We start from the raw sequence: 27,568 nt of genomic DNA on the forward strand, positions 1-27,568 counted from the left end.
AACAGACCTCCCACACTAGCCGACGCCAGGCAAGGATCAAACGCATCGGCATACCGAGTTAGGATAAATTATTCAATCCGTTATGCAAACTTTGCATAATATGCATAAATAATGCATAATCCTTTAGTGGTTTGCGGTTGTGGTTTTTTCTTGACCTTAACCTTGACCTTGACGTTCCGTCTCCAACCACGAAGCCGTGTTTCTTTTGAGCGCTTCACGTTGATGCTAACGGTAAAAACACGATACGTGCCAAAGCCACTGACCCCAAAATCTCTTATCGCTAAAGTGAAAGTTTTAGAACGTGTGCGAAGCGAACCGTGCGATTAGAGTTGTTTTGTGCTCTCAGTGCGTAGTCGTCTCGTCCAGTGTTACGTGTGTCGGTGAGAGAGCGGTGCAACGTGTAAGTACTCTCGCGCGGTGTACTATCTCTCTCGCTAAGTGTTGCCCGGTAAGTCCTAGCGTGTCGTGTCATCCCTTTCCCTCCCTAGTGTTAAGCGTTTAAACCATTCGTACGGCTCTATCATGGAGGTAGAGCCGATCGATGAATCGGACATAGGCTTCACTACAGTGAAGCGCAAAAGTTCCGATCCAGGCGAATCAGCAAAAAAAAAGACCAATTATAGTTCCGGGGGTTTCACCTTCGCCTCCTACTGGGGATCTGAATAAAAGGAGCAGGGCATATCGTGCATCCTACAAAGGAGTGCATGATGTTTATTTCATGCCCAGGAATAAACCCCTGGATGTTAGATCGATCACCGCGTCGATCTATAAAAAATACCCGGGGGTCCTGGATGTTCTTCGGCTGCGTCCGAATAAACTGAGGGTCTCCGCAAAAGACCGGCTGCAAGCCAATGCTATTGCGGCCGATCCGGCCTATACGGAGGATTACCGGGTATACATACCCGGTGGACTGGTGGAAGTCATAGGTGTTGTCGATGACTTCGAATACCCGCTGGAGGAAATCCTAAAGTACGGAGAGGGGGCATTCCTGCACCAGTCAACTCCTCGTGCCAAGGTCCTTGAGGTGAAAAAACTGTTCGCTTCAAGCATGGTTAACGGAAAGAAGGTGTTTCGCGAGACATCCTCGCTCCGAATCACCTTCGAAGGCACTGTTCTGCCGAATTCTCTCCTTTTTGAGGGACTTCGTGTGCCAATCCGTCGACCATTCGTGACAAAAGTCGCGAATTGTATTAATTGTAGCCAGATTGGGCATTCTGCTCCATACTGCACAAACGCTACAAAGTGCAGTAAATGTAAAGGAGCGCACTCTACCGCAGAGTGCAAGACCGCTCCCAAAACATGCATCCATTGCAAGAAGGAATGGCATGAGGTAACCTCCTGTCCTGTCTACCGTAGGAGACAGGCGGAGCACAAGCGGACCATCATCCAGAGTGCCAGGGGTTCGTACGCCGATGTTTTGAAGACGACTCCAAGCGTGAATCCGTTCGACTCGCTTTCGATATTTGCGGAAAACGAACCGTTGCCCAATCTGGCTCCGCTCACGGGAGTAAAACGATCGTCATTCCCTAGGCTGCCAATCAAAAAGACACCTAGAAAGAAATCATCTCTTCCCAAAAAGGCAACACGGTGTCATGTGGAAACAACACCAGTCCCTCCTCGGGACAATCCCACACGTGATGCTGGCTCCTCCACCAAGTCCCGAAAAAATCCGAGTCCCAAAAACCTAGCGTTCCCAAGTGAACCCAGATCCTTCTCCCAGATCCCCACTCTGTCAGAGATCCTTCAATCTCTGATCGAGTCTCTTAACCTCCCGCAACCACTTGCGGGAATGATCCCTTTGGTGTTTCCTTTCCTAAGAGGAATGGTCAAACAATGGCTGGAACAATGGCCTTGCCTTAGTATGATGGTCCGTTTGGACGAATAATCAGTCCAATGGCCACCATACTACAATGGAACTGCAGAAGTTTTATAGGAAAAATAGACTCCCTCAAAGTTTTATTAAGGGAACACAATTGCAATGTGTTTGCCCTAAGCGAAACTTGGCTCTCGCCCGAAAAGCAAATAACCTTCCCGGGATATAATATTATTCGTCAAGATCGATTTGACCAAGCTAGTGATGGGCGTGGTGGGGGAGTTTTGATTGGTATTCGAAGTAGTCACAGCTTCAACAGAATACTCCTCCCTACACCCGAGGGCATTGAATACGTCGCCATCCAGGCAAAGCTAGGAAATCTTGACCTTTCGATTGCGTCTATTTATATCCCACCGGGAGCCAATCTTGACTCTGAGAAGATCAAAAAGGATCTTGAAACGTTAGCTACGGTTCTTCCAAAGTCATTTTTTATCCTAGGCGATTTTAACACTCATGGACAAGATTGGGGTTGCTTGCACGATGATAGTCGAGCACCAATCATTAGAGATTTCTGCGACACCTTTAGATTGACCATCTTAAACTCTGGCGAAGCAATTAGAGTGTCATCTCCTATGGCACGTAATAGCGCAATAGACCTATCTCTATGTACGTCATCCTTAGGGCTGGATTCAAAGTGGAAAGTGATCCAAGACCCCCTTGGCAGTGACCACTTGCCAATAGAGATCTCTATTATCAATGGGAATCGTACAGCCGATCCAGTCTTCGTCGAATGTGACTTGACGAAGAACATCGACTGGACGAAATACGGCGATCTTATGTTTGCTTGGCTGCGCCGTGTAGAACCTAGTTTCTTCCCTGACGAGGAATATAAAAATCTCGTTCAAGCAATAAACGAGTGCGCTCTTGTTGCCCAAACAAGACCGCCCTCTGTCAAGCGGCATTCTCAGCGAAGAGGAAGGCCTTTGCCCAGTATAGAGCTACTGCCTCCACAGATCTATATGAACAATATAGAGGACTGGAGCGCAAGTGCAAAAACTTGCTTAAAGCAAAGAAAAGAAGCTACTGGAGGAGGTATGTAACCAACCTCTGTCCTTCCACTTCGCTCAGTTCGCTTCAGAGCATGGCGAGAAGGATGCGAAATAGCAGAGCGTCCAACGAGAGCGAAAGAGTTTCCGGGGCATGGCCAGAGCCATTTGCTCAGAAAGTCTGCCCAGATTTCGCTCAAGCACCTCCTTTTAAACAAAGTGCACCTGGTTGTGATTCCTCAATGGATTCACCCTTCACAATGGTCGAGCTTTCGCTTGCACTGTACTCCAGCAATAATTCCTCGCCAGGAATGGATCGTATCAGGAACAAGTTGCTCCATAACCTCCCAGACCTGGCGAAGAAGCGGCTGTTGAGGCTTTTCAACATCATGTTGGAGCTTAACACCGTCCCGTTGGAATGGAGGGAGGTGAAGGTTATCGCCCTGTTGAAACCTGGCAAACCAGCATCAGAGTACGACTCGTATCGACCGATCTCGATGTTATCGTGTCTGCGAAAACTATTTGAGAAAATGATTCTTTTTAGATTGGACAACTGGCTCGAATCCAACGGCCTTTTGTCAAGTACCCAATTTGGATTTCGCAAAGGTAAGGGTGCCAACGATTGCTTGGCGCTGCTTGTATCCGAAATAGAGCTGGCTCATTCTCGAAAGGAAATGATGGCCTCTCTATTTCTTGACATCAAGGGGGCTTTTGACTCAGTATCAGTACATGTGCTGTGTCAAAAGTTAGAAACCGCGGGCTTAAGCCCAAGATTAAATAACATCATTTTTAACCTCCTTTCTGAAAAGGTGATGAATTTCGACAACGGCCATCTGAAAATTCGGAGGGTCAGTTTCTACGGACTACCACAAGGGTCGTGCTTGAGCCCCTTGTTGTACAATTTTTATGTTAACGACATTGATACCTGCCTGGCACCAGGATGCAGCTTACGTCAATTGGCGGACGACGGTGTTGTATCAGTCGCCAGCAACAACATCGCCGATCTTCAAAGAACTTTGCAAACCACGCTGAACAACCTAGAAGTGTGGGCCAGAAACCTAGGAATCGAGTTTTCACCCGAGAAAACGGAAATGCTCATTTTCTCGTTTTTCTATGACACCGAGAGCAATAGACGCAAAAATTTGGTGAACCCTAAATTTGATATACACCTGTATAACAAAAAGATATCCATTGCCAGAACTTTCCGATACCTAGGCGTTTGGTTCGATAGCAAGAATGTGTGGAGGTCACATATTGACTATCTTGTCAAAAAATGCTCCAGAAGAATCAATTTTCTCAGAACGATTACCGGATTCTGGTGGGGTGCGCACCCATCAGACATCCTTAAGCTGTACAAGACAACGATACTGTCCGTCTTGGAATATGGATGCATATGCTTCCATTGGGCAGCCAAGACGCATCTGATCCGTCTAGAACGCATCCAGTATCGTTGTCTGAGAATTGCATTGGGCTGTATGAAATCAACCCACACGATGTCGCTCGAAGTGATGTGTGGAGTGATGCCGCTAGCGCTCCGTTTTGAGCTACTCTCGCTTCGCCTTCTCATACGCTCTACTGTCTCAAACCCATCGATAATCGAGAACTTCAACACACTGCATGAGATAGGATCTAAATGCAATATCATGAATACTTATCATGATTTTGCCTTTTTACAGGTACACCCTAACAGTCCAGAAAATGTAAACGTGTCAGCTTGCCAGGGTCCTGCAGTTCTCGTTTTATAGTAGGTATCTTTAAGTCTCTTCTTCTTCTGTGGCACTACAACCTCGAGAGGTCTCGGCCTGCCATTGCTGGCTTTCTGTGACTTAATTTTACCCGTAGAAAAGTAGTCAGCCTTTCGTACGGGGAGGCGGTCTGGATGGGATTTGAACCCCGGCCCTGCCGTGTGAAGACCGGCGCCGCTGTCGCCTCGGCCACCGGACCGCCCCCAAGGTATCTTTAAGAGGTATCTTTAAAAGAGGATACAAAGTCTATCTCCGATAGTCTTCGCAGAACGACAATTCCCAGCATTTTTGTGGAAAAGTATGGCCATTTGAACCGAAACCAATTTTACACAGACGGATCCTCCTCAGAGCAGGGCATCGGTTTTGGCGTATATAACATCGATTCCGAAGCATTTTTTCAACTACGCCGACCATGCTCAATATATATAACGGAGCTCGCCGCAATATTTTACGCCTTATTGATCGTAAGTGCTTGTCCTCCAGACGAATATTTCATATTCTCCGACAGCCTAAGCGCTGTCGTAGCACTAAAGTCTGTGAAGGCAATTAAGAGCCCTGACTACTTTGTGAAAGAAATTTTAAAGGTCTTAAGCTCCTTGTTTGAAAAATCTTTCCGAATATCTCTTGTTTGGTTGCCCGCTCATTGCGGTATTCTAGGCAATGAAAAGGCAGATCAATTGGCCAAAAAGGGCGCTTCGGAAGGGTCTCTTTTTGATAGGCTTATCCTACCTAACGAGCACATGCGTGCCCCACAATCTCTCTGCATGGCTCGGTGGCAGAGTATGTGGGACACAGATGAGCTTGGGAGGTTTTTATATTCGATCACTCCCCAAGTTAGCTTGAAGCCCTGGTTCCAAGGCATCTCAGGAGATCGTACGTTCATTCGAATGATGTCTAGGCTTAGGTCTAACCATTTCGCATTGGGTGCGCATCTCCAGCGTATAGGACGGGCCGACTCCAAAACATGTGGCTGCGGCCTCGGATACCATGACATAGATCATATTCTATGGTCTTGTCTGGAGTACGAGGCAGCACGACCCTCCTTATTGGACGCAGTTCGGGACATCGGCAGAACGCCCAATGTTCCAATTCGAGATCTGCTAGGGGGCGGGGATGATGCCTACCTGAGGGCTATTTTTGAGTTCTGCCGAGCGAATGGTATTGTAGTTTAGTACCTTACCTTCTTTCCTTCCACTCCTACTGTTTGTCTGTTATACGTGTTGTATCTCGCTTGTGTGTATGAATGAGTGCGATATTAGAGGGGCTTGGTATGGCATAGACGGAATATCCAGGATGATCCAGGACCAAAACTACACCGTTGCAATGGCGTGTTGCAACGGTCAAGGAAAGCAGACAAGCCAGAGGGATGGAAGAACGCTGGATCTCGACCCAAAGAATACTGACGATGGCATATCCCAAAAACAAACGGGATGAGATGATCACCTACGATACCGACCCTCGCAACCAACACTACCACGACTACTGGATGACGGATATATAGTTACAGAAACGACACGGTGGGAGTACTTTTTACAAAAAGCTTACTTTATTCCCTGATCTCTAAATCGTAACTAACTAACATCGGCTGGAATATGTTTCAAATGACCCGCTTTGGCGTTAAGCTGACCTGGCTGGTTCGCTGGTAGCGGCTGTCGTGGAGCGGAAGCGCGTGTCCACGTGTCGGGTCCGGTTGCCAGCTCGCTGTTGACATGCGCGTCGGAAAGTGCGCGCGTGGCGACTTGACGGTGTCTTATTATGCGTAACTCCTCTGGGGGGTGAAAAAGCGTGCCCTCACGCGTTCGAACTTCCCACGGTATCATCTGCACTACGATGGCTACGGGACTCATTCCGAATGCGGTGTTTCCTTTTTCCGACTTGGGATAAAATAGCAGAGACGAGGTGACTGAAATAGACATAGGCAATAATGATCATGGTTATAGATACGGCAGTGGAAATTCCAATTCCACTTAACAGGCTCCAATTCCAAGTAACGTTTTTGTACTGTTCCAAGTAGATGTGTTCGATGTGTTTGCGATTTGTCAATGTTCTATTGTCTAGGGACGCCAAAGGTGTTTCTACAACTTTCCGATGGATTGCGATGTTGAACGTTGTTCCAGATACTGAAGGATTTTTTACATGAATTTCCTTTGATATAAATTTCTTATCTTGGAATTGTATTGTACAATTTGAAAACGTGAGTAAGAAATTTCCTGTCAGTATCCTATCATTAGGGCCGCAATCGGATTTGATGAGCTGTCTGTCTGCGTTCTCAATCAACAGGAGATTATCTGCTATTAGCATGGACGTGTTTGCGTATTGCGGAGTTACTATACAATTACTTTCTCTCCCCATTACCATAGGATAAATGCATTCGTCTTTAAATTCCAAAGCATAGGCGTATTTTTGCACGTATTCTTCTGGTTTTGTTGTTGTGTATAGTTTCTGTTTGTATTGCAGAAGGTTCCTCGGATATCGTTTAATTGTGGAATTATTGTGATTGAGCGCAAAGATTTCAATTATTTTTGATTCATCCTTTTGTAACTCAGGGACCTTAAGGATGAACAACAGCTTCTCACGATTAACTGCGATTTTAGGTGTAACGTAAGTAATGGCTTCGTCGGGAACATCTGTCTTAACTCCTTGATCTGCTAAAAGTTGTATTACTATGGCGATTTCTTGAGGAGACAATAGTTTGATGCTTGTTATTGACATTTTAGACAACGATATCGCTTCTAGTATATTGTCTAGTATATTGTTGATCGTATCTATATTGATCAATGCCATCAACATGTCAAATTCATTCAGAACGATGTCGTTTTTCCGTACTACGAGTTGCTCCATCTCGCTTGTAAGTGCTTTAATTTTGTTTCCGAGTTGTTCGTTGACGAGAAATTGCATGTTGTTGCTTTCAATGAGTTCGTTCATTGTACTATTAATAATCTGCAGGTCATGAGCATCTGGGCTTCCTCCGATCCATTTCCAAGCCGACCCTATAGCTTCTATGCTCCTAGTTAAACGTTTCCTTGGTTTTATGTGAATTAAACTTGAATGCAAATTACTGATTTTATGTTTCGCGATTATGGATAGGGAACTATTGGTTGGTCTGTAAACAACTTGAGTTAACTGATTTATAGTATTTTCGATGTCTGTTAAGTTGATTTCATGAACTACGTTAATGTTACCTATTTGCATTTTACATGGATGTTTTTCTAGTATGAGAATTGGTTGATCTATTAAATTTGTTATTTTTAGTTCTTGTGCATTTGTATTACATAGCATCAAAATGAAAATCAACCCTAATAATTTCATTTTCTCTACCCCTAATAATTTCATTTTCTCTACCTTTTTTTTACGTTGTAATGGTTATGTTTCACGATATTAAACTGATTTGTTTTCATAAAAATAAGACTCCTTATCGTCCGGACTATTGCCTTCTTCGGAAGAATGCTGAAAGAGAAAAAAGATAGTTATGGTATTGGTATGCCTTCAGTGTTAGGTCCCAATCCTTATTTTGTTCCTGTAAAGATAAAGTAATATTAGTTTCATGTATAATTAATGTCTTATGCGTCGAATTTTATTTTTGCTACGTTTTACTTTTCTCGGTGCAATTTTGATAGTTTTGTCTTGATTTTGCAAACATTTTGCTTTTGAAAAGCGTGGGTCTAGTTTTTTTCTTGTATTTTTCTTAATATACACATCCTCTCCTTCATTTACAACAGGAGGATTTTCTTTTGTTTCGTTATTTTTTTCCATTCTTTTAGCAGCTTCTTGAAGCCTTTTTGTGACTTCTTGAAAAATTTTGTTCGCATTTTCAGTCATTTCTGCAGGATTCGTCGTATAACCTGGGTTGAAAATGATTTCGTTTGGAGTGAAAGTAGTGACTGTATGCACTGTATCATTGTATAAAGAGTTCACTATTTGCACTATCTCTGACGATGGACTGTCGTTAAATTTATGTTTGTTTGTATTAAAAAGTTCTATTATAGTACTGTGAGTTTTTTCTATTTGACCATTCGACTCTGACGACGAGGCGAATTCGATGACGGTACCAAAGTTAGATAGAAATTCTTGAAATTGAATGCTAGTGAAAGCGGCTTCATGGTCGCAAATAATTTTTCTGGGTGGTCTGAAAGTTCTGCAATACTGTGAAAGGGCATTGCGAATATCCGTCATGTTTCTGGATTTGATTTCTATAAGCTGAAGGTGCTTTGAGAATGCACAAATTAAAGAAAGATAATAATGTTTATCCATTCCAAAAATATCCATGTGGACTCTATGAAACGGACCGTTTTCTACTGGGCGTGAGGAAATTTTTTATATTATATGGTTTTCGCTCGTATTTATGTTGAGTACAAATTGTACATGAATTAATTAGCTGTTTGATTCTTTTAATCATGTTTGGGAAAAAGTAAGAGCGTTTAAGTTGTCTTTCAACTTCTGTCATACCTCTATGTGCTCTTTCGTGCTCTTTTCGTATAATAATGTCTTGCCTTGTCTCTGATGTCACGTCTTCAACCATATTTTGCGTAATAACGAAATGGCAGTTTGAATTGCAGAAGCTTTTTCTGTATGAATGTTGGATTACATTTAGTAAACATTCAGGGGCTAGCAAAGCATTCTGTTTTCCATTTGAATGATCTTTCAAAAAAAAAATTTGTAATTTTGCTAGTATTAAACGATGTTGAACAAATAGTAGTCCTCGTGTAACCTGGGAAAATTTGCTCTTTGACAACGGATTCTGAATTTGTAATTTTGAAAATAATTTGATTTCTGTAAGTGTTGATGGCTCTTTCTGTTAAATGTAAATAATAATCATCGGATGTTCTGGCTGAATGTATTGTGTCAGCAGAACTGGAATTATTTTCCTGCGATACTTCATCTATCGTAACGCTATTTTCTATTTCGTTAGCGTTTATTTCGACTTTTCTAATGAGCGCATCAGCCACTACGTTGGTCTTTCCTGTTTTATATACAACGTCGTAATCATAATTTTCCAAATCTAAACGCCATCGAAGCAATTTAGCATTCTTGTTTGAATTTTTTATGAAAACTAGGGGTTTATGGTCAGTAACTAAAGTGAATTTGTTACCATAAAGGTAGGGTTTGAATTTGTTTACTGCCCACATGATGGCTAAAGCCTCTTTTTCTGTTGTGGAATAGTTCAACTCGGTCTTGTTGAGGGTACGGCTAGCAAAAGCAATGGGTTTCTCGATTTTATCAATTTCTTGTGATAAAACGGCACCTAGAGCGTAATTGCTTGCATCCGTTGTTAATATAAAAGGATGTTGAAAGTCAGGGTAAGATAGGATTTGATCCGAGACTAAAATATTTTTCGAAGCCAGTATTATACTGATGGATCATCCTCTAAGGAAGGCACCGGCTTCGGCGTTTTTAGTGAGTCCGCCGAAGCATTTTTCAAATTGCGGGAGCCGTGTAGTGTCTACACCGCAGAACTAGCCGCAATATTGTACGCACTATTGATAGCAGCGAGACCTTCGGATCAGTACTTCATTTTTACAGATAGCCTTAGCGCTATCGAAGCACTACGATCCCCGAAGGCTGTTAAGAGTCAGGATTTCCTTACCATGAAAATCATAGAATTGCTTGGCTCCATGTTCGACAAGGCGTTCAGGATTTCGCTAATTTGGGTACCTTCTCATTGTGGAATTCCCGGCAACGAGAAGGCAGACTCACTGGCCAAAACAGGCGTCCAACAAGGCGCCTTTTACGACCGTCCGATCTCGGCCCGAGAGTTTCTTCGTCTACCACAGCAACTTTTCCTGTCTCGCTGGCAGAGCATGTGGGAGGCGGATGATCTCGGGCGATTCCTTTTCTCGATCTCTCCGCAAGTGTCCCTGCGGCCTTGGTTCGGTGGGCTCTCTGTAGACCGGATATTCATACGCATGATGTCTCAACTTATGTCGAATCATTTCGCGTTGAATGCTCATCTTCAGCGTATAACTCTGGCTCAGACGAAGGTGTGTGGCTGCGGTGACGGATTTCACGATTTGGATCACCTTCTGTGGTCCTGCGTGGAGTTTGAAACCGCAAGACCCTCCTTGTTGGGCGCGGTCGAGAGCATCGGCAGACGATCGGGTATAGAAATAAGGGAAGTGTTGGCGACTAGGGACCTCGCCTACATGAGGCTCATCTACCGATTCGCCAAAGACAACGGTCTTATCCTTTGATTCCACATCCTCATTATCCTTCCAAACCATATCCGCCATTCCTTTTTTGTTATTCGTTGTGTTGTCTTGGTCTTAAGTGTTTTGTTTTTTTTTCTTTGTTTTTTGGTAACGCCCGAGTGATCCGTTGACGGAACAATGGCATCCGGGCTCAATGACTGCGTTGTCGTAAAAAGAGGGGCAGACTTTGCAACAGTGTTCTTCATCCCAGTCCAGCCATGGTGAAGTGGGTTCGGCCTTGCTGGCGTTGGGTTCGGAGGAGGTCGGCGGGTTCGATATCGTGATTAGCAGAAAGCCTGCTGTTACGGGATAGAGCTCGCCGATAGCTTTTGAGTTCGGTGCTGGCCTGGTCGAGCTTTGACTATCACTGCTTGGGCGCACTGGGCTGCTTGAGGAACACTGTTCACAGGCTTGAGGAACACTGTGTGTGCTGTCTTGTTTGGTTTTTTTTGTTATTGTTACAGCCGAGACCCGATAGACGGAAGGACGATGTCCAAATTCCGATCCTCCGACACCAGAACCCCAAATCCAGCCATCACATCCATAGGAAAAGCAATAGAACCGGATCCCGATAACAAACATCCCTATCATCTACACCAACAACCTGGATACATACCCCGCAACCACCTCACACTCACAACCGAGCATGCCCGGGATAAGGCAAATAACAGGGAGGAAATGCCTTGTTAATTTTTGTTAATTTTTGTGAATTTGTAAAAGTCAACACATGCGGTGTTGACAATACGGCGTCAAGCCGTAATCCTAAAAATATAAATAAATAAATAAAATATTTTTCAATCCTTCAAATGCCTCTTCATATTCTTTGTCACTTACATTTATTTCTTTATCTTTTTGTAAGTATTTGGTAAGAGGTTTTGTAATTCTTGAGTAGTCTTTGATAAATCGTCGGTAATAACCAACGAGTCCTAGAAATTGTTTTATTTCTTTTTGACTTCGTGGAAGCTTCCAATCTTTAATCTTTCTAATCTTGTCTGGATCGGGTTTAATGCCGTCTGAAGTGATGACATGCCCTAAGAATTCTGTTTCTCGGCGAAGAAATTCACACTTATCTAATTGAATTTTTAGGTTAAAATCACTTAATCTTTTAAGTATTTTTGAAACATTGTCTAGATGATCTTCTAGATTCTTCCCGATTATGATAATATCATCCAAATACACATAGCAAATCGATCCGATAAAATTTGTTAAAATATTATTCATAACCCTTTGGAATATTGCCGGAGCGTTTTTCAGGCCAAAAGGCATTCTTGTGAATTCGAAATGTCCTAGAGCCGTTGAAAAAGCTGTCTTTTTTTGGTGATCAGGATCCATTTCGATTTGGAGAAATCCTGATTTCAAATCAAGGGTGGTAAAATAAACCGATTTTCCAAGATTATCTAGAATCTCCTCTATTTGAGGTATGGGGAATTTATCATCTATCGTTTTGTCATTGATCTTACGATAGTCAATAACAACGCGTACCTTACGTTTTCCGGACGCATCTAGTTTTTTTGGAACAACCCAAACTGGTGATGAGTAAGGGCTAATTGAATGTTGAATGATTCCGTTATCGAGTAATTCCTTGATTTGCTCTTCTACATCATATTTATAAGCGTGTGGATATCGATATGACTTTGTGTAGACTGGATTATCATCAGTGGTTAAAATTTTATGTTTTACCACCGATGTTGCTGTAAGTTTCTCTTCTGCTCTTAATAAAACTTTTTGATTAGCCATAATTGTTTCAAACAATTTATCTTTTTCTAATAATGATAAATGGTCGGTACGTATTATTTCATTCAGATTTTTTTTTTTGTAATTCCACATTTTCTTTGCAATGGAATGGGAGAAACCGTTTCGAAATTGTTTACTGTTAAGTTCAATTTTCCTTTAATAATAGGTAGAACGTTTTGTGTGCTTAATATTTTGGTGATTGTTTTGTTATTATCGGCTCTATATAAGCCAGGCTCAATCACAACTCCGTTACAAAGTTTTTGAAATGTTGGTACTAACCAGTCACCATTAACTGTCGCTTCCATTTCTATATGGTGCGAATATAATTTTTGTGTAGGAAAATATTTTTCGTATTTCAATTTTATGTTTCCGATTTCAAATGTTTCGTCTTCGAAGTTTATTTTGGCTTTGTTCTTAGCCATGCATTCTGATCCAATCAGTGCGTCAAAAAAATCGTGAAACTGCATTTCATAAAATATTTGGTTTGGAAGCTTATCGCCAAGTAAGTTGATACTTCCTTTCTTATTAACGTATTGGCATCCAGCAATGTTGTTTATTTTAGTGCCAGTTATTGTTTTAACATTTGATAGTATTCCTGGTCGTATTATATTTTTATTTGCACCGGAATCAATCAAAATTTTCAAACTTTTGTTTGATTGATTACTTGATGTAATGTAAGGTAAGTAATTTATGTATTTTCGAGTTCTGGGAGAGTTAAGCAAAAATTTATGTCCAATCCCTCCTCAGTCTCGGAATCGTCATTTTCAGAAGGCTGTGTTATTTCTGCATTAAAAATTTGCTTCTTGTTTAAAGTTAATCTGCTCTTAGATGACCCTATTTCCATAGGTTCGGTAGGCGGATCTGTGTTAATTGATTTTTGAAGTTTGTAATCCTGTCGCAGGGGTTGTACATTTTTTGCATTATAGATTTTTTTTCCGGGTAGACCTTTGTTGTTTTCAGACACTGCAGTTCGAAGGCTACTCGAAGCTCGAGAGTATTGTTTGTTATCTTCAGTGAGATTCTTACTTAACTCATTTGAGGAAAACTTGCATATGAATGCATACGCATTTTCTATTGTTTTGGGTTCTGCAGCTTGTACGTACCCAAAATATGGTTTTTGCAGCCCGCTAACGTATGCTGCTAGGGTGTATTCGTCTATAAAATCATTTATGGCATCCCAGTGTTGATCATACTTTGGATTTTGCTTTGCTAATGATTTTATGTTGTGCCCCTCAATTTTGTTTATAACAGCAGTCACGTAGATTTCAAAAATATTGGGTGCCACTAGGTTTCCGAATAAATCTAGCGTTTTTTGTGCTGTTTCAAGCCAACTATACAGTTGTCTCTTATTGCCATTAAAAGTGGGCAACATTTTAATTGGGTCAGGGATACGGAACGGATCACCTGCCATTGTCACTCCCCGAATGATAGGTTCATTTGGGTGAGTAGTTACTCGCTGGTTTTCGCAGATACTTTGGAATTGTAAATCATGTTGCGTTAACCTTGCACTAATATTCTCCATAACTTGTATCATACTAGCCAACTGGTCACTCAAATTCTCCGTTGGGATAGATTGAGCTTGAGAATTCATTGCGATATCAAGGTTATCAAGAGACAAATCCAAATTTTCTATGGGTATGTGGGAATATTCTCCAGACACTGCACTTTCTTCTGATTCTGAACTAGTTTCACAATTGAAACCTTTTTCCTGAAGCAATGCTTGTGCCTTCTTAAACACCTTGTCTTTGAAGTTTGGCATTAATTATTGATTGAAACCTAAAGCTCTATCTGGTAGTGGCTTTAAGCTAATCACCTCCGTCTTTCTGGTAGTGCGGAACGTGATTGTTGGAAGTTCACAACACTTGTCACTTCCCTACCTAAATATTTAGGGACGCAAATAATTTTAACACTTTCACTGCTGAATACGCGTCTTTCTGGTAGTACGCGTCTCCAATCGAAGCGTCTATCTGGTAGTGCGCTTTCGATTTACGATTTTTCGTAAACGCAAAGAAAAGAAAAAAATACTTACGATTTGTTTTGCTGTCGTGTAGCGTAAGCCGGGCTGACGATGCTAGTTCTCCAGGTGAAGTCTGCAGGGGGTTCCTCAATTCCACGACGACGAAGACGTCTGCTTGTCGCGAATGCTCAGGTTGCGTTACACAAACTGTTTTATGCGGGAACACTTTAACAACGGTTTTGTTTGTCCGTTATTTTTCCACTGTTATCACAGTCTTTCACTCAGCTGACTCCGTACGGCTGCGCCAGTTATAGAAACGACACGGTGGGAGTACTTTTTACAAAAAGCTTACTTTATTCCCTGATCTCTAAATCGTAACTAACTAACATCGGCTGGAATATGTTTCAAATGACCCGCTTTGGCGTTAAGCTGACCTGGCTGGTTCGCTGGTAGCGGCTGTCGTGGAGCGGAAGCGCGTGTCCACGTGTCGGGTCCGGTTGCCAGCTCGTTGTTGACATGCGCGTCGGAAAGTGCGCGCGTGGCGACTTGACGGTGTCTTATTATGCGTAACTATATATCAACCGAGCTCACCCGGGATAAGGTGCCCTTTCACGGTTTGGAGAAGGAAATGTTTCCAAACCAATGTGAATTGTACTTATTTTTGTAATTTAGCTTTAAGCAATACGGCCAGGCCGTTCTTTATGAATAAAAAATAAAACCTTGACCTTGACCTTTTGCTTGACTTATTCAAGCAAGGCATGGAGCTAACTTGAAACTTGATTGTTTGATCCTACTCGACAACATTTTGACACACGTTGAACAGAAATGAGACTGTTAGAAGCAAACTCTCTAACATAAATGTTTGATTAATTAAAAAAATTGTAATTGTTCTATTAAATGTGCACAAACGCTAATGTTTCGACATCTCGGAACAACAGCTCGCACAAACATGTAAATGAATGACTCGGAATCCAAGAGAAAACTATTGCTGGTGATGAAAGGATGTCGTTAAGGATCTGGATCTTTAGAGGAGCCGTGTTCGAGAGCGGTCCGAACACTGGCACTGTCGGCGAAGATGACGTCCGGAATGTCGTTCCGGAATCTTTCGTCGGCGGCAAGTCGGATGGCTATTGCTTCAGCTGAAAAGATAGATGTGTGGTTAGGGAGCTTGATGGCGCAGTTGTCGAGGATGAAATGGATCCCACAGCCAGCTGACTCCCGATTTACGGAGCCATCTGTGTAAATGTGGTGATGGTGCTGGTATTTGGTCCGGATCAGGAGCGTAAAAGTGTTATTGGCAATGTGGCTATTTTTCCGGTTCCCCCGAGAGTGTGTTTTAGTTACCAGGGACGTATGCCCCTGCGGATGGATTGGATGATCGGAGAAAGCTGGTGGTTGGTGAGTTGGTGCAGGTCGGTGTTAACTCTGGCAATGAGGGCAGTTGCGTCGATTCCTTTCTCAAGGATCCAAACCCTGTAATGACCGGAACGTTTTCATTCCATTATTGCGCAAAATAATTCAGTACTGAAAATACCCTCGTTCCGGCAGTTTCAATAAATTGTTTTGGAAATGTATATTCAATATTAAGTTAATGAAGATTCAATTGCATATTTACTAGCTCTATATTTTTAAGAGTAGGCAGGCCTTATTTTGTCGACGAGTAGCCCTTTCAAATGCGTTAAAGTATGAGCCCAGACCGCATACATTTTAATGCCTAACATGCCCCACATTGACAGGGTTCATTTTGAAGCTACAAGCGCATACGTTATTCAATCTGATGCGTTAATATTGGCGTCTTCACCTAAAAAGAAGAATTGAAGTATCCGTGTTTTGCACAAGGATATCCTGCTATGCTTGGATTGTAGAGTAGTAAACAATTATCTTTTTCAAAAATTTGGTGGCTCTGAAAAGAGCCAACGAGTTGTGAAAATGGGATTTCGTCATGGTGTATGTGCATGCTTCTGCTGCGATGACATGATGATCCAGATGCTAAAGCGAAGGTATCGGAACCATATCTCATCCAAATCGTCTCTCCGTACTCAAGATTGATTATACAGCTCCAGGTATATCAATTCAAACAAACCAGAAATGGTATCTTTAGTCCGGTCGAGGTTATAGAGCCACAAAAGAAAATATAGAAAATTAGTTCATGATGTGAACAATGAGGATGGGTTATGTACTTACTTATTTAATTATCAGGCGATACAACCACTTCGCGGTCTTGGCATGCTGCAGAAGTCTCGATCGGTTCGGTGATCGTGGCGTTAGTGGCACCAGTCTCCACAATGCAGAACCGGACATAAAAATTCCAACTGGACCGTCTTTCCTTACGCAAAACGAAATATCCAGCTGCTGCCAAAATAAGGCAAGATAGCCAGAAATGGCAGTCCAAGACTTCGTGAGGTTGAAAAGCCAAAGGAGAAAGACGGCGAACAACGATAGGATAGGATAGGATAGGTATGTCAGCATAGACAAGGATAGGAGAGGATAGGAGAGGATACGAATTACAGGTAATCATGGTCACGGTTTTGAGAGGCATAATAATTTGTAACCTACTTGTTCATCGTATTGGTCAACGCCTGAATCAACTTGGCACAAAACTCTGGGTCACTTTGTTCAAAAGTGGCAACTTGTGCCTCAACAAAATCACCCAGAGCTCTGGCCTTGGTGACCGTACGACGAGCAGACGATGTCTCACAAATCCTCTTAACCGTTTCCAAACATTCAGTAATTTGGAGGGAACGACAGTTTTGCTTCCGCTTTCGCGGCTTGATTGCCGTCCCGGAAACATGGTGGATGTGGATGGGATCGTTGGCAATTCTTCCAAATGCTCCCGAGATGAGGCACTTGGCAGAACCGGTGGGTGGGAGGGGATCATGGTTGATGTGGATGGGAGTGGCGACGATGCTTCCAAATTTGCCTGAAATGATAGATAAAATTATTTATAACCATTGATGGTAACTTTTTGAGACACAAATACCATATTCAGCGTTTAATTAAAAATATCCCGCGCGCTACAAAGATTGAAATTTATATAATAAAATAAAACATAAACTTTTTGCTGACGTCGGTTGTCAGGGACGTAAATCTGATGGTGGCGTTTTGGCAAACAGCCCGATCTATCAGAAACTGGAACGGAACGAGTTGAATATACCCCCTCCAGAAATTCTCCATGTTCCGTATCAGATAAAGGTTCCATACTACCTTTTGGGTGATCAGGCGTTTGCCACGAAAGAATACTACCTACGTCCATTTGGAGGAATGCATGCGGCAGATTCCGTGGAGCGTCATTTTAACTACAGGCATTCTCGGGCGCGTCGAACCGAAAATGCGTTTGGCATACTATCACAGGTGTTCCGAGTGTTCCTGAAACCGATAGAGTTGGAACCGCCTGTAGCAGAAAAGGTCGTCTTAGCAACTGTTTACCTGCACAACTTTAGACGACGACATACGCTATACAAATTTTCCGATGCACTTCTGCCACCCAGTACAAGTCAGCCTTTCTCATCGATGATAACAGAAGAACTGCATGATGTAGCACCACCAGCTTCAATGCTATACCCATTATGCCAACCAGAGCATTGCATAACATGCGAACACATGTAGCCCATCATCTTAAGTGGAATGACCCACCTTCCTATCCTCTACCACAACCCGTACATATGTGTGGCCCCCCTATCGTTACGTACATATGTGTGGCAGCGCTAGGATCACTTATATAGATTACTTACGGAATTCAAAGTTGGCTGCGGTACCGTCGTGTCCTGCAGCAACGTCATATGCTCATAAGCCTACCAACTATGTTGGAAAATGTCATCCGTCCCTGCAATCACGTTATACTTTGATAGATACAAATAAATAAATAAAAATCCAAATTATTTACCTGCTCCAGTCACCATACTACGCGAAATATCTTTGCGAATCCGCCGATACGTATTTGCGAGGTTTTTCCACTTTGCGTGGACAACCTCGTGCGAACGCCCCATTACGTCCGCAATTTCCTCCCATGCCTGGTGGCGGATCTCAGCATTTTTGTACATGCGATCCGTGTCCTTCCACAGGCATTTGTAGGATTTTACCAACTGGATGAATTGGAGAACTTCTTCCACCTGTTGAATTGGCTGGAATAAGAAATAGGAAACAAATTGTTAGTTATATAGCTATAGATTAAGTTTCTTGAAGGCCCTATATACAATATAAGTGTGGCATCTGTACCACCTCGAACATGTCGATCGGGAGAGCGATCCCCTCAGCGGAAACTCCTAAGAGGAAACCCCTAAACAGATTGAAAACTGGGGGTCCTTGCTACTTCGAATCTACTGGCCGGACAGGAGGGGAGTTCATTGTGCATTTGCCCAACCCCCCCGCCCGCGGCCACTCAGTCCATTGATACGTCCATTAAATCTGCTGATCAGCCAAAAAGGGGGTGAGGAGGAATCGATCTTTTTGTTGGAGGGGATAATCAAACGAACACACGTCTTTGTTGCAGGCTGAACACATTCTGATTTATTTGTCTTTTTACTTCCCCAAACGTCAAACATCAAGTTGATGGCAGTGCTGCCAGAAACACATAAAATAATGTGTTGATATACCAACACTCCTCCTCAATACATTATATTATGACCGTTTTAGTGCTTCAAATTCATAGCTTCGGCAAACTGTTTCTATTTGATGTGCCCTAATGGCTTAGTTAGGATATCTGCGATCATGTTTTCTGAAGCACAATATTATAGTACAACCTCTCTCTTGTCACACAAATCTTTCGTGAAACACAAACGCGTATCGATATGTTTTGAACGCCGTGATAGTCGCTCTATCGCTACAAAATTTATACATCCGGTGTTGTCCTCGTATATCACCGTAGCATCACCCTGCCTTTCGTTCAGCTCTTCCAGAAGTCGTCTCAACCAGATTAGCTTTCGGCACGCTTCCGACAACGCCACGGACTCTGCTTCCATGCCCATGACAACGAAACACACGATTGCTTCCGACTAGCCCAGCAAACTGTAGCTTTGCTAAGCTGAAATAAGAAACCAGTATTAGATTTTCTATCAGAAGTATCTCCTCCCCAGTCGGCGTCACTAAATCCGCTGAGCTTTAACGGTTCTTTACGATTTGTTGACAACGTAAGTTGGAAATTACTGGTCTTTAACAGGTATCTGACCACACGCTTCAGTTCCACCATATCTGCTTCAGTTGGACTGCTGACTTGTCTGCTCAATATGGACACACTCACGGCTATGTCGGGGCGAGTGTTCACGGTTATGTACAGCAATGATCCTACCAAACTGTGATATAGCTCATTGTTTGGCAACTTTCTGCTTCCTTGTCGAACTCGATAGTAACCAGTGTCCATTGGAATGTTTGATCCCTTAGTTTTTTCAAGTCCAAAACGGCTCGCAACCTTCTTTATAAAAATTTCTTGATCCAATGAATAGAAACCGTCTTTGCTTTTTGTCACTCGGATTCCCAGGAAATACCTTACTACTCCAAGTGATGTTAGTTCAATATGTTTCTGTAGCTCTCTCTCTACTCTTATAATTTCACTATCACTTGTGCTTGCTACTAACATGTCGTCTAAATAGATCAGTAAATAGACACGTGCTCCTTCTGGCATTATCTTAACATAAAAACAGGGATCGGATCTAGATTTTTTGAAATTCATTCCTATTAGAATTTCACCAAGAGTGTTATGCCATACTCTGGCTGCCTGTTTCAAACCATACAAGCTACGTTCTAATTTACACACAAGCTACTCTGTGCCTGGTTTTATGAACCCTTTCGGTTGCTTCATGTAAATGGTTTCTTGTAGTCGACTATGCAAATACGCTGATTTAACATCAATATGCCGTACTGACATACGTTTATATCCGGCAATTGTCAACAGGATTCGTAGTGTTGTTTGAGTAGCCACTGGCGCAAACACCGCATCATAATCTTCACCATACCACAAGTCGTGCTTTGAAACGCGTGACATTACCATCACTATCTTCCTTTTTCTTATATACCCATTTACATCCGATAGGTGTTCGTTCTGATAGTAATTCTACTAGAGACCATGTTCCGTTCTTTTGAAGCGATTCGTATTCCTCAGCCATTGCTGTTTTCCATAAATCTTCTTCTGCACCACTTATAGCTTCTTCATAACTGACGGGTTCTTTCCCACTCACCATCATCAGAACCACCTGTTTCGCTTGGTCTTCTTGTTTGAGAAATAACTGCCCCATTGGGCTCTAACTCAAGTACATCATTTGACTCCTCCTGAACGTCACTGCCGATGTCATTGGACTGAATAGTGTTGAGGTTAGATACAATAAATTCATAATTAACCTTTGGAGTAGATGTTCCAGCCTCTGTCGACTTGTGCCCATCTCTAAAAACTGAGCGTCTCGACTGATTGTTATCTGATCGTTTTTGGTGTCTAGGAATCGATATATTTTTCGGTCGTCACAGTATCCCACGAATGTCAGCTTACGAGCTTTATCATTAAAGCTTTGCCTTTTTACATCTGGTATATGAACATATGCTGGACTCCCAAAAACTCGCAAATGATCAAGAACTGGCTTGCTTCCAAACAACAATTCGAATGGTGTGCGAGCAACCGGTCGCGACGGCAATCTGTTTTGCAAATAACTAGCAGTTACTATTGCCTCGCCCCAATACTTGATATCGAGTCCTGCATCTAGTAACATGCAAGTAGCCATTTCTTTTAATGATCTGTTTTTCCGTTCTGCGACACCATTCTGTTGAGGAGAGTAAGTGTACGGTGTACTGAGTACGGTGTACTGAGCATGTATTCCTTCTGCTTCATAAAACGATTGCTGCTCTCGATTCATATATTCTCCTCCTCCGTCTGAACGGATTGCAAGTGGCTTTCTACCGAACCGGGTTTGAACGTAACGCTTAATACAACTCGCCACATCCGATATCTATCTCAGTAGGAATATCACCGTATAACGGCTAAAATCACCTACTAGTGTCATTAAATTCTTAAACCCACTAGGAGTTATGTTCCGCACTGGCCCTCATACATCGGTATGAATCACATCAAGGATGCGTCTGGATCGGCTTTGTGATGTTTTGGGAAAACTAGATCTGGTCATTTTTTCTCTTAAACAATACTCACATACTTCCGTTATACTGCAGTCTTGCATTTTTAATCTTTCACCGAGTGCTTCCTTTTTGATGCGCTGCAGCACTTCCGGATGCCGATGCCCCATTCGACGATGCCATGTATGCTCGCAGTTCGACAAATGGCCTGAATCCACTCTCATTTTCGCGCTTTCTGCGATTTTCAGGGCATACAGATTCCCGTTTAGTTCAGCTACTGCTGCCACTTGCCCTTTAGCCGTTATGATATCGGTTTCTGGTTCCGACTAAACATCGCCTTTTCAATAACGTTTCTTTCTCCATCTCTTTCTGCCAATCGGTTGCTTTCGTCAATGATGCGCAGCTTGACGGCTTCTATTGTTAGCTCACCGGGAGCATTGTCTAACGCCGTCACTAAACCATCATACTGAACCGGCAAACTTCTGAGAAGCATGCATACTTTCGTTTCTTCGTCCAGTCGCGTTCCTGCGGCATCAAGTTTGTTGAACAATTCCTGAAATACATCAAAGTGATTTTGAACGTCGCTGCTTGATAGCAGATTGGTGACCGACTTATCGGATTCGGAGAGAGAGATAGAGCCGAATGTGAAGCGTAAGCCTGGTCGCCCTAAGGCCACTCCTGCCACTAAAAAGGTGGCATTGGAAGAGTGGCATTCTTCCTCGAAGGCATCGAGTGCCCCGCCGGCAAATAGTTTTTGTGCCCCGCTGGCAAAAACTAATGATCAGCCATCTGAGCATCGAGCTTGTGCTTACCCGTTGTCGTGGGAGGGTAAGCCGTTAGTGTATTTTATGCCACGCACTAAACAGCTCGACGTGAGGACGATCGCGGCTGTTTTGTTTAAAAAATACCCGGGTGTTGCCGATGTGTTTCGGATGCGCCCGAACAAGATCAGGGTCACCGCAAAGGACCGGGCTCAAGCCAACGGAAAATGCAGAGAGGCTCACGCTACTGAGGACTGCAAAGCCCCGTCCCAAAAATGCTCGCATTGTCGAGAGGAGTGGCATGAGGTAGCCTTGTGCCCTGTGTACCGAAAACTTCAAAGAGTGCAGACCAAAACAGTAGCCGAGCGGGCACGCGGTTCTTACAGCGACGCTCTCAAGGGAGCAAACGCAACGAATCCTTTTGCAGTTTTGGGTACAACTGGCTACAAGCAGCCCAAGAAGAAGCAATCTTCTCGGACCGAAGCTCCGGTGGAAAGCCTGGTTTTTCCGACGGAGTTCACGAGCTTCCCGAGAACTCCCACCCCGTCCCTGTCCGAGATCCTTGAGTCCCTTCTTTTGACCCTCAACCTCCCGCAGCATCTGCACATGATCGCAACTTGGGCCCTTCCTTTCCTGAAGGGGATGATCAAACAGTGGCTGGCTCGATGGCCATGCTTAACTATGATGGTCCGTTTGGAAGATTAATGGCTCCTATGGCTACTATCATACAGTGGAGCTGTAGGAGTTTGCTTGGCAAGCTAAATTCCTTTAAAGCATTAGTGGGCGAACACAACTGCGATGCGTTTGCCCTCTGTGAAACTTGGCTAACGGATGACATTGAACTAACCTTCGCGCCTAAATCGCGTTAGACTTTCTCCAGAATACCTACCCCAAGACAAGAGTTTATTGAAACAGTAGCAATAAAGGCGAAATTGGGCGAATATATCCCCCGGATAGCCAATAATGAAAAAGAAAAAAATGAAAAGTTCAAAGAGGATCTTGGAAATTTAGCAGTGGTCTTGCCTGGACAGCTTTTGATCCTGGGAGATTTTAACTCCCATGAGGTCGACTGGGGGTGCGATAAGGATGACATTCGCACTCCCATCATCCGAGATTTCTGCGACAGATTTGTTTTTTTTTTAAATCTCGACTCATAAGAGGCAACTAGGATGCAGACACCTCTAAGTAGGGCGAGTGCACTGGACCTATCTCTATGTCCATCAGTAATCCTTCAGATCATTACTTCATCTTTACAGATAGCCTTAGCGCTATTGAAACACTAAGATCCCCGAAGGCTGTTAAGAGTCAGGATTTCCTTACCATGAAAATCATAGAATAGCTTGGCTCAACGTTTGACAAGGCGTTCAGGGTTTCGCTAATTTGGGTACCTTATCTTTGTGGAATTCCCGGCAACGAGAAGGCAGACTCACTGGCCAAAACAGGCGTCCAACAAGGCGCCTTTTACGACCGTCCGATCTCGGCCCGAGAGTTTCTTCGTCTACCACAGCAACTTTTCCTGTCTCGCTGGCAGAGCATGTGGGAGGCGGATGATCTCGGGCGATTCCTTTTCTCGATCTCTTCGCAAGTGTCCCTGCGGCCTTGGTTCGGTGGGTCTCTGTGGACCGGGCATTCATAGGCATGATTTCTCGACTTATGTCGAATCACTTCGCGTTGAATGCTCATCTTCAGCGTATAACTCTGGCTCAGACGAAGGTGTGTGGCTGCGATGACAGATTTCACGATGTGGATCACCTTCTGTGGTACTGCGTGGAGTTTGAAACCGCAAGACCCTCCTTGTTGGGCGCGGTCGAGAGCATCGGCAGACGATCGGGTATAGAAATAAGGGAAGTGTTGGCGACTAGGGACCTCGCCTACATGAGGCTCATCTACCGATTCGCCAGAGACAACGGTCTTATCCTTTGATTCCGCATCCCTATTATCCTTCCAATCCACATCCGCCACTCCTTTTGTTATGTGTTGTGTTGTCTTTGTTGTAAATGTTTTACGTTGTGCAACGTGCGATCCGTTGACGGAGCAATTGCATTCGAGGGCAATTTTCTTACTGCCGTAAAAAGGAGGCAGACTTGTGTTTTTTTTTGTCTGTAGCAGTGTGCTGCAAGACAGTCCAGCTTTGGTACAGCGGGGTCGCCTGGGTTGGCGTTGGGCTCGGGAGTGGTCGGCGGGTACAACCTCGTAAACAGTGGAGTCACTCCTGCTGTTGCGAGATAGAATCCGCCGATCGCTTTTGAGTCCGATGTTGACTTGGTCGATCACGGGCTGTGTCATTGCTGGGCTACTTGGAGAACATTGCGCGCAGAAAAATTCATGTTTGTACTGTCCAAATAACTGTGCTTGTTTGTTTCAGTCCAGACCCAGGATAGACAACCGGAATAAACCAACCCTCATCGCAGCCTTAGCCACAACAATAGAACCGGACCAAAAAACATACAACACACACACATACCCACGCAATAGAAATTGACAACAACCACCCATCTTTCCTACACAATGCCCGGGATATGGCAAATAACTAGCAGGAAATGCCTAGTTCATTGTTTTTGCGTGAATGTAATTCACAGTCACCACATGCGGTGGTGACAATATGGCATCAGTCCGTCATAATTAAATAATAAATAAATAAAATATTACGGTCCGATGCTGTATTGTCAAATACAGTAGAAAATCATAACTAAGAAACCATTCGATATTTCACACCACCAACTTTGGCCAACTCACATCAACAACGTTAACCAGGAGGTTCAACGCTCTGAAAGGGGAGCAGTTATCGCGGAAGGCAGCGTTAGCATGTGCATCGAAGACAGTGCGTGCACCGTCCATCGACTCCACCAGCACGTGGCTTGCACTGTCAGCAGAATCGTCTACGGTGAGAACGCGCAACGCACCATCAGCAATATCGGCGTAACAGGCAACCGGTCAGCAGCAACACGTCACATGGATCAAACAGTTTTAGTTTGGCAGCACCAGTAAACGGTTCGGTATCGGTTATAAGTAGTTATGAATAAAGAAAAAACCTTTTTTAAAATGACCCAACAAGTGTAAGACTTGTAACTTACATGTTCATTCTGTGTTCTGTTATTGATTATAACACTTTTCAATACGTCCTAATCTCAATAGTGTCCTAATCGCAATAGTGTCTGACCCGTGGGTGAAGTTATGTCTAAGTGTTGTTACCCAACACAAAGTTACAAACAACTAACTTCCTTCCCTCTCTCCCTGATACAAATGGAAACTCTAAAGAAAAAACTTTCCCTTCCACGAGCATTACGTTATAAGTGGACGATCCTGAATACCATTAACTAGCCAGAAAAAAGACATGTTTTTAGAATTTTTTTTCGTTTATTTGTAGAGGCTTTGGGTCTTTGAGACCTCACTCGCCTCTATGTTTTTAGTATGCCACGTGTGCTAGGGGCGGTCCAGTGGTGGAGGCTACAATGGCGCCAGCCTTCACACGGCAGGACCATGGTTCAAATTGCATCTGGAAGGTTCCTCCAAAGTGATGACTGGATTTCCAGCTACGTTGTATCATTAACTCTAGCAAGCCAGAAATGGCAGGCATGACCTATAAGAGAATGTTAGGTCACAGAAGAAGAAGAAAATGCCACGTTTTAGGAACATTATTGAGGACGGGAATAGCAGCATATACCGGGTGGAAATATAAAGATCGAAAGGGAAAAGCAAGGATGGTGCGAAGGTAACATCCAGAATAAAACATGCTATGAATACAGATTGTTCCTGATGAAGAGATTTCCTCATAGTCGTAAGCTTCGTGGTTTGACAGTGAGCAATGTAAGTGCATTAGAGTGATCATGATGGCCTCTAATCGCAATATTCGTGATTTAGCTCTCAACTCAAGCGATCGAGACGGAGTCCGACATACACCACGTTTTGCTGGTACAATCAAACAGACCGCAAAAACTTCCATAATACAGTAAGAGGCAGTGCATCAAACAGTCTAGACTATAACCGTGTCCAAGAGACCTGAAAACTATTCTCATCCTTCCGAAGAGTCATGAACTAGAATCTTGATTTCATGTCTCGAATCGGATAAATTCACTTTTTCACTATCGATCACAAAAGTGCCCAGGCATGGGTAGGATGAGCGGTAAAAGAAAGTGTAGTTACAATTTACGACTAAAAAAAACGTCCATCCTTGTCACACACAACAAGGGGGAGAATTAATGGATTGTTGGAGAGAAGAACTATGGGAGAAGTTAGGGTTAGTAAGAATGACTTTAAGATCAATGGCCAAATCGATAATTACACGGACAAAAACATTGTTTAAAAATAGAAGCGTATTAAAATTACTTAAAAGGAATGTATTATGTAGTGGAAGAAAAATTATATTCGTGATGCTGATTGACAACAAGAAACGACGAGTTTCAAATCTGATTCAAGTTGTCCCTCCGTACGCAGGACCGACCTTTCAGTTTAATCAAAGAAGATCCAAATCGTAGCTCTCGAGTTTGTACTGTCAATGGTATAGCACTTGATACCTTTTAATCGTTCCTTTTATAGGTAGTTCTTGTTTTGCTACGCGTTAATGAAGTAATTTTCTACTACACCTAGGCATTTATTGAAAAAATTTGATAGCTGTACAGTTTTGTTTTCACAGAAGAATAAAAAAAAACTTGATATCGGAAATTTACAAAATAATCGACAAGAGTTAAATTATTTAGGTATATTTTGAGTATGACGGTTTGAATCGACAAGAATTTGATAAATTAATCTCCTAAACGCCTAAAATCCTAAATCCTAAATCTCCTAAATTACTGTAAGTTGTAACTGTAACTGTAAGCACTGTAGGTTTTTTTAGTCCTAATTGCAGCTGCATCTAAAATTTACACCAGGTTCGACCAAAATCGACCAGACAGTAGAGTAAACTGGTGCGTGGTGCTGCGTGTTTTTTTACACGTAAAACTCATTATATAACGCCTTCCGGATTCCTACGACGTGTGAATAGTTCCCTGGTGTTTGCCTTCGGTGAATATGTTTGCTCACTCGTATACGCTCCTCTCAAAAACTATAATCGCATTACTCATAAGCCTATTGCTAAACCCGCTATCACTTTTCATGGCGGGAATCGTAATAAAATGGGCCGCGTTTTGTTCGTTTGTGAGGGAGATGAAAGATTCAAGCATATCCGCCTGTTGACGATAGCGCTGGGCGTTGGACGCGATATCTCACTAAAATGTGTACCCTTACAGTGACGGACACGTTTTCGGGAGCAACAAGATACAGCAAGGGAAGTTTAACTGT

At 43.0% G+C, this 27,568-nt stretch overlaps 2 protein-coding genes across 3 annotated transcripts in view; one reads left to right on the forward strand and one right to left on the reverse strand.

Moving 5' to 3' along the window:
* The window catches only part of LOC118512517 (dopamine receptor 2), a 456,086-nt gene that overhangs the window by 185,754 nt on the left and 242,764 nt on the right, over positions 1-27,568 (reverse strand). The window lies entirely within an intron of this gene.
* The window catches only part of LOC118512828 (frequenin-1), a 34,756-nt gene continuing 34,462 nt past the window's right edge, over positions 27,275-27,568 (forward strand). Inside the window, exon 1 of the mRNA XM_036057950.1 lies at positions 27,275-27,292. The gene's annotated coding sequence lies outside the window, so the exon portion shown is untranslated. The remainder of the gene's footprint in view (positions 27,293-27,568) is intronic.

The sequence above is a fragment of the Anopheles stephensi genome, chromosome X (assembly GCF_013141755.1).
Source record: "Anopheles stephensi strain Indian chromosome X, UCI_ANSTEP_V1.0, whole genome shotgun sequence".
Lineage (NCBI taxonomy): Eukaryota > Metazoa > Arthropoda > Insecta > Diptera > Culicidae > Anopheles > Anopheles stephensi.